Genomic DNA, 11,445 nt, shown 5'->3' with positions numbered 1-11,445 from the left:
GTTAGTAAAGGTTTGGAAGAGATGTATAGTCATAGGCACACAAGTTCATAAACTCCCACTGGGCATGTTGGGGCTCCGGGTCCCCTGTGCCTGAGGCTTGGTGAGGGTTCTTCCCCATGCACTGTGTTTCAGAGCCCAGCCTTAGTTAGACAGGGCAGACTCCAGTTTCCACCACTTGTTCCATGTCCTCCCACCCTTCCTAGCTCCCCCCACCCCGGCCTCTAACTAACCAACCAACTAATAATACTGAGTGATTTAGCACCTCTCAGCAAGGACTCCCACAGCCAGCAGAAAACAAGAGGTTCTCCAACTGGGACAGCTCACCCTCCTTAGAAGGCCAGTCAAGACTGGGATTAACACATGATTTATTTTTCTGTTACTTTAGCAATCTCTCAATCTGTGATCAAATGGAAAATATATCTTTTCCCATTTAAAAAGGGAATTCTTGGGGCACCTGCGTTGCTCAGTTGGTTAAGCGTCTGACTCTTGATTTTGGCTCAGGTCATGATCTCAGGGTTCCTAAAATCAAGCCCCACGTTGGGCTCTGCACTGACAGTGTGGAGTCTGCTTGGGATTCTCTCTCTCTCCCTCTCTGCCCCCTCCCTGCTCTCTCTCTCAAAATAAACAAACATAAAAAAATAAAAATAAAAAGGGAATTCTCTCCTCATGTGATTAATCCTTTCTCTACATTTTCCTTTTCTTTCTTTTTTTAGAATTAAAAAAATTTTTTAATGTTTATTTGGTTTTTTTGACAGAGAGACAAAGCCCGAGTGGAGGAGAGGCAGAGAGGGAGGGAGACACAATCTGAAGCAGGCTCCAGGCTCTGAGCTGTCAGCACAGGGCCCAACATGGGGCTCGAACCCACAAACTGTGAGATCATGACCTGAGCCAAAGTCAGATGCTTAACCAAATGAGCCACCAGCTGCCCCCACATTTTTCCTTTCTTCCCAATTTGAATCTCCTATTCCTTGGTCCTCTTTTTGTTTTGATAAAGCAGGAGCTTCTCGAGAGGCTCTTTTCAGTTGAGTGAAATTTTATGCCATATGCACTCAATTTTTCCAGATTGTCTGAATATCACTTGCTTTGTTTTCAGGTTCCCTGGTACATAGTCACTTAACAGAGGTGATGTTTGTAAAGTATGATCATAGTGTGTTCCCTGACACAACCACATACTTTCATTCATCCATTCATCATTCAGTCAGTCAGTCATTCAAGAGACATTTGTTGAGTCCTTGCTAGATGCAGAGAATACCAAAAAAAAAAAAAAAAAAAGAAAAACAAAAAACCCAAAAAACTAAAGCATGTGATCTTGGGCAGCTACAATCTAGTTAGAAAGACTAAATAGGTCATTACACTGCATTGTGGCAGTTGCTGTGATTCCATAAATGGGAGGATGAGGGATGGAGAGCCTGTGGAAGGTCCCTCCTATGGTTTTGGGAAGATCAGGCAGGAAAGGCATCCCAGAGCTAGTGAAGTCTAAAGTGAGATGAAATAAGGTCAGATTAAGAGGCACTGGCCAGGCAGAAAGAAATGGGGGAGCAAGTGAGGTGGCAGGGTGGCAGACTGCGTGAGGGGCCAACCCTGAGGCCAGTGGAGTGGGGAGGAACAGATCATGGACCTTTGAAACATATCACAGAGTTTGGACTTTATCCTGAGATGAACAAGGAGCCAATGAAAGGTTCTACTCAGGGAGTGGCAGGATCAGATTTAGAACCATCACCCTGGCTGCAGCCACAAGAGCTGGCTGGAGCAGGAGCAAGCAGGAGTCAGTGAGGAGGCTGCCAAGAGCCAACTGAGAAGGCAGCTTGAACTGGGGAAGGGCAACATGATGAGGAAACAAATCAGTTGATTTAAGGTTAATCAAAAGGGAGATTATTTGGGGTGGGCCAGAGCTAATAAGATGAGCCCTTTACAGTTTCTCTGGCTGCCCTCATAGGAAGAAAGCAGACAACTAGGTTGTGAGCTGCCTGTGAGGAGGAGCATCCCCTAGAAGCTGAGAATGCTGCCAGCCAACAGTTAGCAAGAAGGGGGAACCATAGTCCTACACCACAAGGAAATGAATCATGCCAACAATCTGGATGAGCTTGGGCCAACATGTAGCCTTGTGCAACCAGAGCAGAGGATCCAGTCAAACCATGCCCAGACTCTTGACTGTAGAAACTACAAGGTAATACATTCGTGCTTTTTTAAATCTCTAATTTGTGCTGATATTCTATGCAGTAATAGTAAGATAATTTATAAGCTATTTCATTTTTTTCCTATAAATTGGGCTGGATATAAACAGATAAAACACAGACAACCAACTATAACGGCCGTACTAAGAGGTAGAGCTGTCATGCTCCCTCCTCAAGTGAATGTATGTAAAACAAAGCACAGGAAAAAAACAAAAACATGTAACTCTTTTAAAATAAGAGAGCTGGTGTAGTCAACTTTACCCAGGATGTGACTGTGACAACATTTTGTCTTTCTAAAGGGACATGTCTCTGACAGCAGAGACTTTAGTCTTTAGATAACTGTAGTGTCTTGTCTCTAATAGTTCCCATTATTTGTATAAAATTGCTTGTTACTAGATTGTGAACATGCATCCTTGGCACAAAAATTAAAATAGAAAACGTAAAGGGTGTCCAGGGACTTTATAGACAGAATTGTTCTTCAAACGAGGGCTCTTCTCCCTTTCACAAAGGACCAGAAATCAATATACAACGTTCAACATCCCAAGCTCTTCCATCCCACCTTCAGGACACTTTGAAGGAAAAGGGAGAGTGGGAGCCTTCTTCAATAGCCAAACCGTTTCCCACAGTTTGAAATTTTATTTTAAATAATAAGATCCCAATACAATAGTGTCAAGTTTTATCTGTTAAAGGTCCAGGATGTGAATTCACATCAGTTAATTTATTGATTCAGTCATCTGACAAATGGTTGAATCCCATTTATGAATCAGACCCTGTGTTCAGAGTGGAGGAGAGAGTGGGTAAGCCAGAGAGACGCAGTTCTGATCTTTTGGAGTTAGAGGGATGTGGAGGAAGAGACAAAGAACAAAATAAGAAACATATACAAAGAATTAATATCCGAGAAGGTGCTGAGAGAGGAAATGGCAGGGGGACCTGTTTGAGGTAGGGTGGTTAGGACGATTTTTCTGAAGAGGTGATTTTTGAGCTGAGCTGTAAAGGATAAGACAAAGGAATAAAAGTTTCAGGCAGAAGGAAGAAGAAGCCCAAGGACCCAGTGGCAGGCAGGAAAATGCCCAGCTGGTCCTAGCAGCTGCATCTCTTTCTAAGGATGTGTGTGTGTGTGTGTGTGTGTGTGTGTTTAGCTGCTGGCTCTATGATCTAACATTCTAGAAGCCTAACCCAGCAGAGGTCCAAGACACAGCACAGCATCCAAACCACACTGAGTCTAGTCATAAGTGAACCAATAAGATTCACTTTTTCCACGGCTGCAGGAAACACACCAACCCAACCAGCCATCTCAAAAACAAGGATCAAGAAAGTAGGACAGCACAGCCTGGGACAAATCTGCCATCAGATGTCAAAGTTCATGTGTCCAGAGCATTATCTGCACATACATGGTCCTATGATTTGTCTAAAATGCACATTCCCAGCACACACCCGGCACACCACTCCATCATGCCCACCTCCTGCCTGGAATATGACTTCATTTCTACTTGAACACTAAGCTCATTCTGACTATTAAACCATGAGTAAACATTCCCCCTGGGCAAATGCCTAAGCAAACATCAATTCTCTCCCTCCTCCCAAAAGTTAAATTCCACTATTTATAAAGGCTTTTTCCCCCCTCTCACTTTTTCTTATTCCTCCCCTTCCCTGAATGTCTCACCCCACTCCCCTCCCCCTCACAGATCTCTCCCTCTGCTACATTCAAGCTCTTCACTTCCTTCCATTCCCTGAACCCCTCCACCCTCACCCCACCAAGGCCTCAGTGCTTAAGGGCTGGTGTCATCACTCAGAAGCGGGGAACCCGGAGCCATTACAGGACAGGTGACAAATGGCCAAAGAGAGCCCTCAGGCAGTGATTTTTTCTGCTGATGTATGCTTCCCATTGCACAGTCCTAGGGAAGAGGGGAATAAAATCATCACTTTGATCTGTGTCTATTCCCAGGAGGAGGGACGAAAGACCTCTCTGACTTGCTTTTAGATAGTCCCATGGGAAGCCTTTGGAATGAAGACTCCTTCCTGGGCATTAGATCAAAGCAGTCTAGTTTCCTTAATGCTTCCTAGAATCAGATGAAGTACTAAGAAATAAAAATGATCCCAACTTTTATCATATACCCAAAATTGTATTTTATGGCAGACTTTTATTTCACAGACTGATAAAAACATTTTTTAAAGTTCATTTATTTTGAGAGAGAGAGAGAGAGCACGCATGAACAGAGGAGGGGCAAAGAGAGGGAGAAAGAATCCCTAGCAGGCTCCACGCTGTGAGCACAGAACTTGACGTGGGCTCCATCACACAAACCATGAGATCATGACCTGAGCCGAAACCAGATACTTAACCAACTGAGCCACCCAGGTGCCCCAAAAACATTTTTAAATGAAGGGTGGTATGGACTGAATGTGTTCTCTCCAGAAATGCTGAAGCCCTAATGTGATGGCATTTGGAGGTGGAGATTTGAGGAGGTAATTAGGTCATGAAGGTGGAGCCCCCACCATGGGCTTCTCATCCTTATCAGAGGAAGAGAGCTACCTTTTCTCTCTCTGCCATGTGAGCCTACAACAAGAAGGCTATTTACAAGTCAGGAAGCAAGTTCTCACCGGAACCTGACCATGCAGGCATTCTGATGGCAGATTTCCCAACCTCCAGAACTGTGAGAAGTAAGCATTTGTTGTTTAAGTTTATGGTGATTTGTTACAGCAGCTGGAGTATACTAAGACAAAGGAGAGATAAAGGGGCCACTAACTTTCTCATTTTCTATTAAGGACAGAAAAATACAATTGCTATCTATTATCATGATCAATTCTTAAATGCCAAACATTCGCAAAGATATAATGTCAGGATAAAAGAGTTTTAGAAATCAAATTATTTTTCTCACTTTGCTAGGGAAGGGTAAATGTTTCATCTCAGGCTGGCATTTGTGAACCAGTAGTTTAAAGATGGGGCCTTAGTGGCTCAAATAACCTCAAATAACTAAAAAACTGTGAGTGGAGTTTTCAGGCACATCTGGATCCAGGTGCCTCAGTTATGTGGTCTGGACTCTTTCTCCATTTCTTGATCTCATTCTCTTCGGTGGTGACTTCATTCTCACATGGGCTCTTCCCATGAGGGGAACAGGTGACCATCAGCAGCTTCAAGCTTCTACTCTACCAGCCTGGCAACAAACTGTTGATTCTTGGGCCTGACTCTCAATAGCGCAAACTGAGTTATGTGCCTGTCTCTATGTGCCCTGGTCAGTCTCGGGTCATATGCCCAACTCCTGGAAGACAGAGGGAGTTAAGGGTGACTTATAGTACAGTTAACCCTTGAATAACATGAGGGTTAGGGGTGCTGACCCCCACCCCCCATGCAGTTGAAAATCATGTATAACTTTTGACTTCCCCAGAGCTTAACTACTAATAGCCTGCCGTTGGCCGGAAGCCTTACCAATTAAATTGTCACATTATGACATAGTAGTCATAAGTAGTCAGTTAACACATATTTTATATGTTATATGTACTATGAAATGTATTCTTACAATAAAATCAGCCAGAGAAAAGAAAATGTTATTAAGAAAGCCCTAAGGAAAAGAAAATACATTTACAGTACTGTACTGTATTTATCAAAAACAATCTGCATATAAGTGAAATCATGCAGTTCAAACACATGTTCTTCCAGTGTCAAATGTAAATGAGAGTTGGTTCCTTTTTTTTAAATCAAAGACTGTTATCAAATAAAGAAGAATCAGTGGTTATAGACAAAAATAACAAAAGAGCATTACAACTTTATTAAACTTAAGCACAATTTAAATTTCACTATGATTCAAGTGAATTAATTCATTCAACAAACATTTATGAAGTACACCTATGTGCCAGGCACTTTGACAGGGAACAAGAATACAAAGATAAATTCACAGTCCCTGCCTTCAACGAACTCACTAGCTGTAGGGAGAATGAAGGGTTGACACTTTACAATAGTTTGTGAAGCAATTGAGATCAGCCCTGTCAAAGGCCAGAGAATCATAATCCATGTTGTCCTTCAGTCTCCTCCTTTGTTTGGCTAATATAGACCTGACTTAGTACAGTATGAAGTCAGATGACTCTTTCCTATGAAACGCTGTACACTAATTCAAACAGATAATTATCGTATAGGAGTTGGGAGTGTGGGGGAATGTGAACTTGACCACAGCATAACCAGAAACAGCCATGTGGCCCAGCTGCTTAAACAGGTAATGCTTTCCCAGACTGTGCTAGAGACAGCACAGCCTCACATCAGATGAGCACAGTCCCATCTGGCCCCACGGGGGAGTCTAGCTTCCTCTGGAGTGTGGTATGTAGTTCCCGGCACATTTTCAGGGAAGGCATTGAAGGTCACGACATCACTCAGCCTCATGGACACACCGGGATAAAATATTACCATGGGGAGACAGACACGGCCAATTCAGAGGAAAGTTGTGACATCTGTTGAACCGGGAGCCCACATTGCACAATGGAAAGACTTTGATACAGGCAGAGAGTGGTTTGGATCCTAGCTTTGTCCTTTACAAGCTCCATTTTCTTGGACAAGTCAGGTTGTTTCCTACGGTGTAGGTAAAGAATCATGAGTAGTACTCAAGATCTTCTTCAGGATAATTCAGGTGGTGTAGGAGCCAATTGTTGGTGATGCTTTGATCCAATAATCATTTGGTGAAAAATCACTTAGTGAAAAAGTTATTCCTTGATCAATTTCTTTAGATCCTTCTGAATACATCAAGCTGAAAGCTTCTCTTTGGTCCTAACTTTCTAGCACAGGCTAGTTTCATTTTTTCACAAATGCAGAGTAAGACCTCAAGCTCAGAATTAGAATTTACGAACACCATATTTTATTTCCACTGTATGTATTTTAAGGATTACCTCCTATGAATTACACTCCATACCGGTTTTGCATTTATGGGAAGGGTGCAAAGTTTCCCTTAAAAAACAAAGTGAGTAATCTTAAATAAAAATATTAAACAAAAAAAATAGGAAGGTAGTATAGGAATGATTGAAGTGTGGGAAGCACTAGGCAAACTACTTAACCTCCAGAGCCTCAGTGCCTCATTGACAAGCTAAAGATGAGAATAACTTCCTGGCTGGGTTGTTGTCATGGTCTGTGCTGGGAAAATAAACAACTGATATTATTTGGAAAAGGCAAAGATGAGCTTGTTTATTTTGCTTCATTAATGTAGACAAGCAGGAAAAGAAAATAAAGATGATTTATAAATTTACAAAGTATTTTGTAAAAATTACTGATTCTATTCAAATGGGGAATCAATTTCTTAGGATAATATTTTTTCTGACCAACAAATGAAAAAAAAAAGATAACCCCCCCAAATTCTTTTAATGTTTATTTTTGAGAGAGAGAGAGACAGAGTACAAGTGAGAGAAGGGCAGAGAGAGACGGAAACACGAAATCCAAAGCAGGCTTCATGCTTCATACTGTTAGCACAGAGCCCGACACACACGGGGCTTGAATTCCAAAATCGCAGAGCTTGAACTCATGAGCTGCGAGATCGCGACCTGAGCCGAAGTGTGACGTCCAACCGACTGAGCAACCCAGGCACCCCTGTATGGTAAGCTCTTAACTGAAGGCCAACCCTCAATAAACATTTCCTGTAAAATTATCTTCAGTTTTTCAGCTTCCCCTTCCTTTCCACTATCTTATTCCAGATCCCTAAATACATTCTCTCTTGTCTTCTCATGAAAATAGTAAAAGATAGGGTACTATCATTTAGATATTCCTTGATGGATATACAAAAGAATGAGGTTTTGTTCCAAAATATTACCTCAACTAGGCATTTACATTTTAAGGCAGATTTGTTTACCTGTTTGATTTTTACTTCTAATTATAAAGAATTCCTTATTCCTAGTTAAACCATGCTTCTGTAAATAGATAAGAAAAGGAGCTCAAAGGGAATACTATATCAATGTATAAAAGGAGCCCTGAAGATAAACACAATACTGTCTTTCCTTAGAACTCAGAAGCTTCCTTCCTCTTCTAGGAATAACAAATCAGGGATTGGCTTTAGTCTTGCCATCTGGGGTCTATGCCTCAATGGAACCAGATGGCTGCTGATGTCTTCTTATAGGAATTGGCCTTGTATTAGCACTAGACAAACGTCCTTTTTCCAGAATCATCCCAACTCATCCCTTGCCCAAGAGAGCATACTTCCCTTGCCCTTCCTTCCTCCATCCAACCTTAGTCCTCTCCTTTCTGTCTGGTGCGTTCTGGCACCATTTTGATGAATAGTTAATAATATTTCCAAGTGATGTCTTCCTTCTCTGACATCTTAGAATGTAAGCCTATGAGTTATATATTCTATCACTAAGATACCAAACCACATCTTTAATAATAAATAGGAATATATTCTCTGCACTCCCCTTCCCCCATTTTTTTTTTTTTAAAGAGCTGGACCTCTGGTTATTTAAAGGTTAACAGACAACTCCCACCTTGAGCAAAGCCAACTTAGTTTAGTTTCAGCAGCTTGCTGCTCTCATCAACTTGCCAACACTAGCAACAGTTTGTGGCTGTGATGTGATACATTCCAGAAGGAAGCCAGGGGGAGGTGGCTTTGATTTGGGGCTAAGCCATGCCACACTGTTAGTGAGGCAGTCTATCATAACTGTGACAGCCACTTTAGATGCAGTATGTCCTGACAGATTGAATTTAGGTTCAGACCTCAGAGATAAAAAAAAAAACAACAAAACGACACAAGTAAACAGTTTTGATCAATGAGATGAACCAAAATGCACAGCAACTGAACCATTCTATTTTGACTTATTGAGGATTATCCGGGAAAAAAGCCAGTCAAGCCTTTTCATTTTAACATTAAACATCTAGATTGTCATTATTGATAATGAAGTTCCACACACATTTATCGCCATTGATCCTTTTCATTCTAGTCTCTTAAAATCTAGGATATTTCATAATGAATCAATACATTGACTGAAAATGAAATTTACTTTCTTTACCAAGACCCCCAGGCCCAGGATGATCTTCACCCCTGTTTTCAGTTTCACATCATACTTGCTCTCTTGCTCATACTGGCGTCTTTTCTGATTCTGAAACTCGCCACGTTGCTTTCCACTTCACGGACTTTCCACCTTCCCTTTGTCCTTCTTGAAAGTCACTTCCTCAGCTCTTAAATATTTACCTGATTCTCATCTTTTAGGTCTCAAGCAAATGGTTACATCCCCAGGGACTTCCCCAACCACAACTATATTCAAAGAAGCTTCCCATCACTTGGCCCTTATCAGACCAGAGCCTCGTCTAAACCACAGAACATTTTCCCAGTTCCCTCAAAGACTGTATATATTTTGTACGATTCCTGTTGCACTAAAGTTAATTCACTATATACAATGGATACTTAGGGCACTTGGGCTTCATTCTCTATGATTTTATCTATCAGATCCTTTGGTTTATTTCCTTTACAGCACTCATCACACCCTGCCACTATGTGGTGTATCGTTTGTTTACTCCTGTATTGTTGTCACCGTACACTAGAATGGGAGCTCTGTGAGGGCAGGAGGCTTGTCTGTCTTAGGCTGAATCCCAAACATAGAGCACAACGCTTATGGCATCACAAGTGTATAATCAATCTTTGCCGATGAGTGAGAAAATATTATTTTGCCTTTAATGATTTAGAATATTTGCCATGCCCCAGGGCAATGCTTCCTAAACTTCAGTGTGCTCAGTAAGGAGCCTTCCTCCCAAAGAGTCAGATTCAGTAATCAGATGGCTCTGAAATGGACTGTTTTAGGTAAAAGAAAAAAAATCATGTTGGGTTGGGTGTATGTTCAGACATTCAAAATTGTCTTCTTTTTAAAATGAAATGCTTGATTTTTATTTCATCTTGATTCCATATGATATACTTGACACTTTGTTCAAGAAACATTAGAAAAGTACATCCGGGAAACACAAAATTGTGGTTAGCTGAATAGTAACAGTATCTTCAAAAATAAAGGCAATATATTTGCAATGTTAATTACTTATTCTTAGGAAGAAAAGTCACTGTTTTACAAATGAAGTGTTTGTTAACAATTTTGTCAAAACCCAGAACATTGATATTTTAGCACACAGTTTTCTGCCTACAATGTTCACATGGATCAAAAAAAGCAAAGAAGAATAGTATGGTAGTCCCCCCCGCCCCCGGAAAATTGAAACATGGAATTACCATGTGATCTGATCCAGCAATTCTATTTCTGTGTATAGCCCCACAAGAACTGAAGGCAGGGTTTCAAACAGATATTTGTACATCCATGTTAAAGCATGATTCACAACAGTCAGAAAGCATAAGTTGGCTGGAACAAGTCACTGACAGATGAATGGATAAACAGAAGGTTGTATACACACACAATGCAATATTATTCTGATACACACTACAACCAGGATGAGCCTGGAAGACATTATGCTAACAGAAATGAGCCAGTCACGACAGGACAAATACTGTACGATTCCACTAATGTGGGGTATGTGGAGCAGTCAAATTCAGAGACAGAAAGTGGAATGACAGTTGGATGGAGAGAAATGAGGTAGTGTTTAATGAACCTGGTTCAGTTTGGGGAGATGAAAAAGCCGTGGGGAAGGATGGTGGCGAAGGTCGCACAACAACGCGAACGTCCTTCATGCCACAGAATCGTACACTTAAAAATGGTTAAAACGGCAAGTTTTATGTCAGTGTATTTTACCACAAGGAAAAGGGAAAGGGACGCCCATGAACATTCTGAAATAGAGGTTTCTCTGTTGTGCGTACACAGCGAGAGACTTGTTGAATTCTTCCGGATCCCCTAGGTCGATCCAGGCACTTAAGGCACACGAATTCAAACAGGCCAGCAGTGTGACTCCGTGGCCTCTACCACACAAAGGGACTCCTGCGAGGATTCGCGAACAAGTTAAAAGCGGCCACTCAGCCCTGTCCAGTTCTTACAGCGTTACTCCTCGCTCTTAAAGTCTCAGAGACGTCCTGAAAGACTTTCCTCAGGGGAAAAATGGGACCGACAGAGGCGCACGTCAATGTTGTGTTCCGCGATAAAGGAAACTGCCTCGGGGCAGCGAAGAGGCAGCCCAGACAGCAAGGGAACGAGCCTTCCCTCAGTGGAATTTCGTCTCTTTTCTAGGCTGAAGGGCCGTGGGGCGTGAGGGACTCGTTCCGAGCGGGAGCCGCACGCAGAGCCCGACGCCAGGGAGGCGGCGGGCGCCGGGGCCGCGCCGGCGCGTGCCTCAGTTTCCCCGACCAGAGGCCCTCGGAGGGCCCGCCCCCTCTGATGCCGCGGGGCG

The sequence above is a fragment of the Suricata suricatta genome, chromosome 2 (genome assembly GCF_006229205.1).
Source record: "Suricata suricatta isolate VVHF042 chromosome 2, meerkat_22Aug2017_6uvM2_HiC, whole genome shotgun sequence".
NCBI classification, from domain to species: Eukaryota; Metazoa; Chordata; class Mammalia; order Carnivora; family Herpestidae; genus Suricata; species Suricata suricatta.
Note: the sequence above shows the minus strand (reverse complement) of the source record.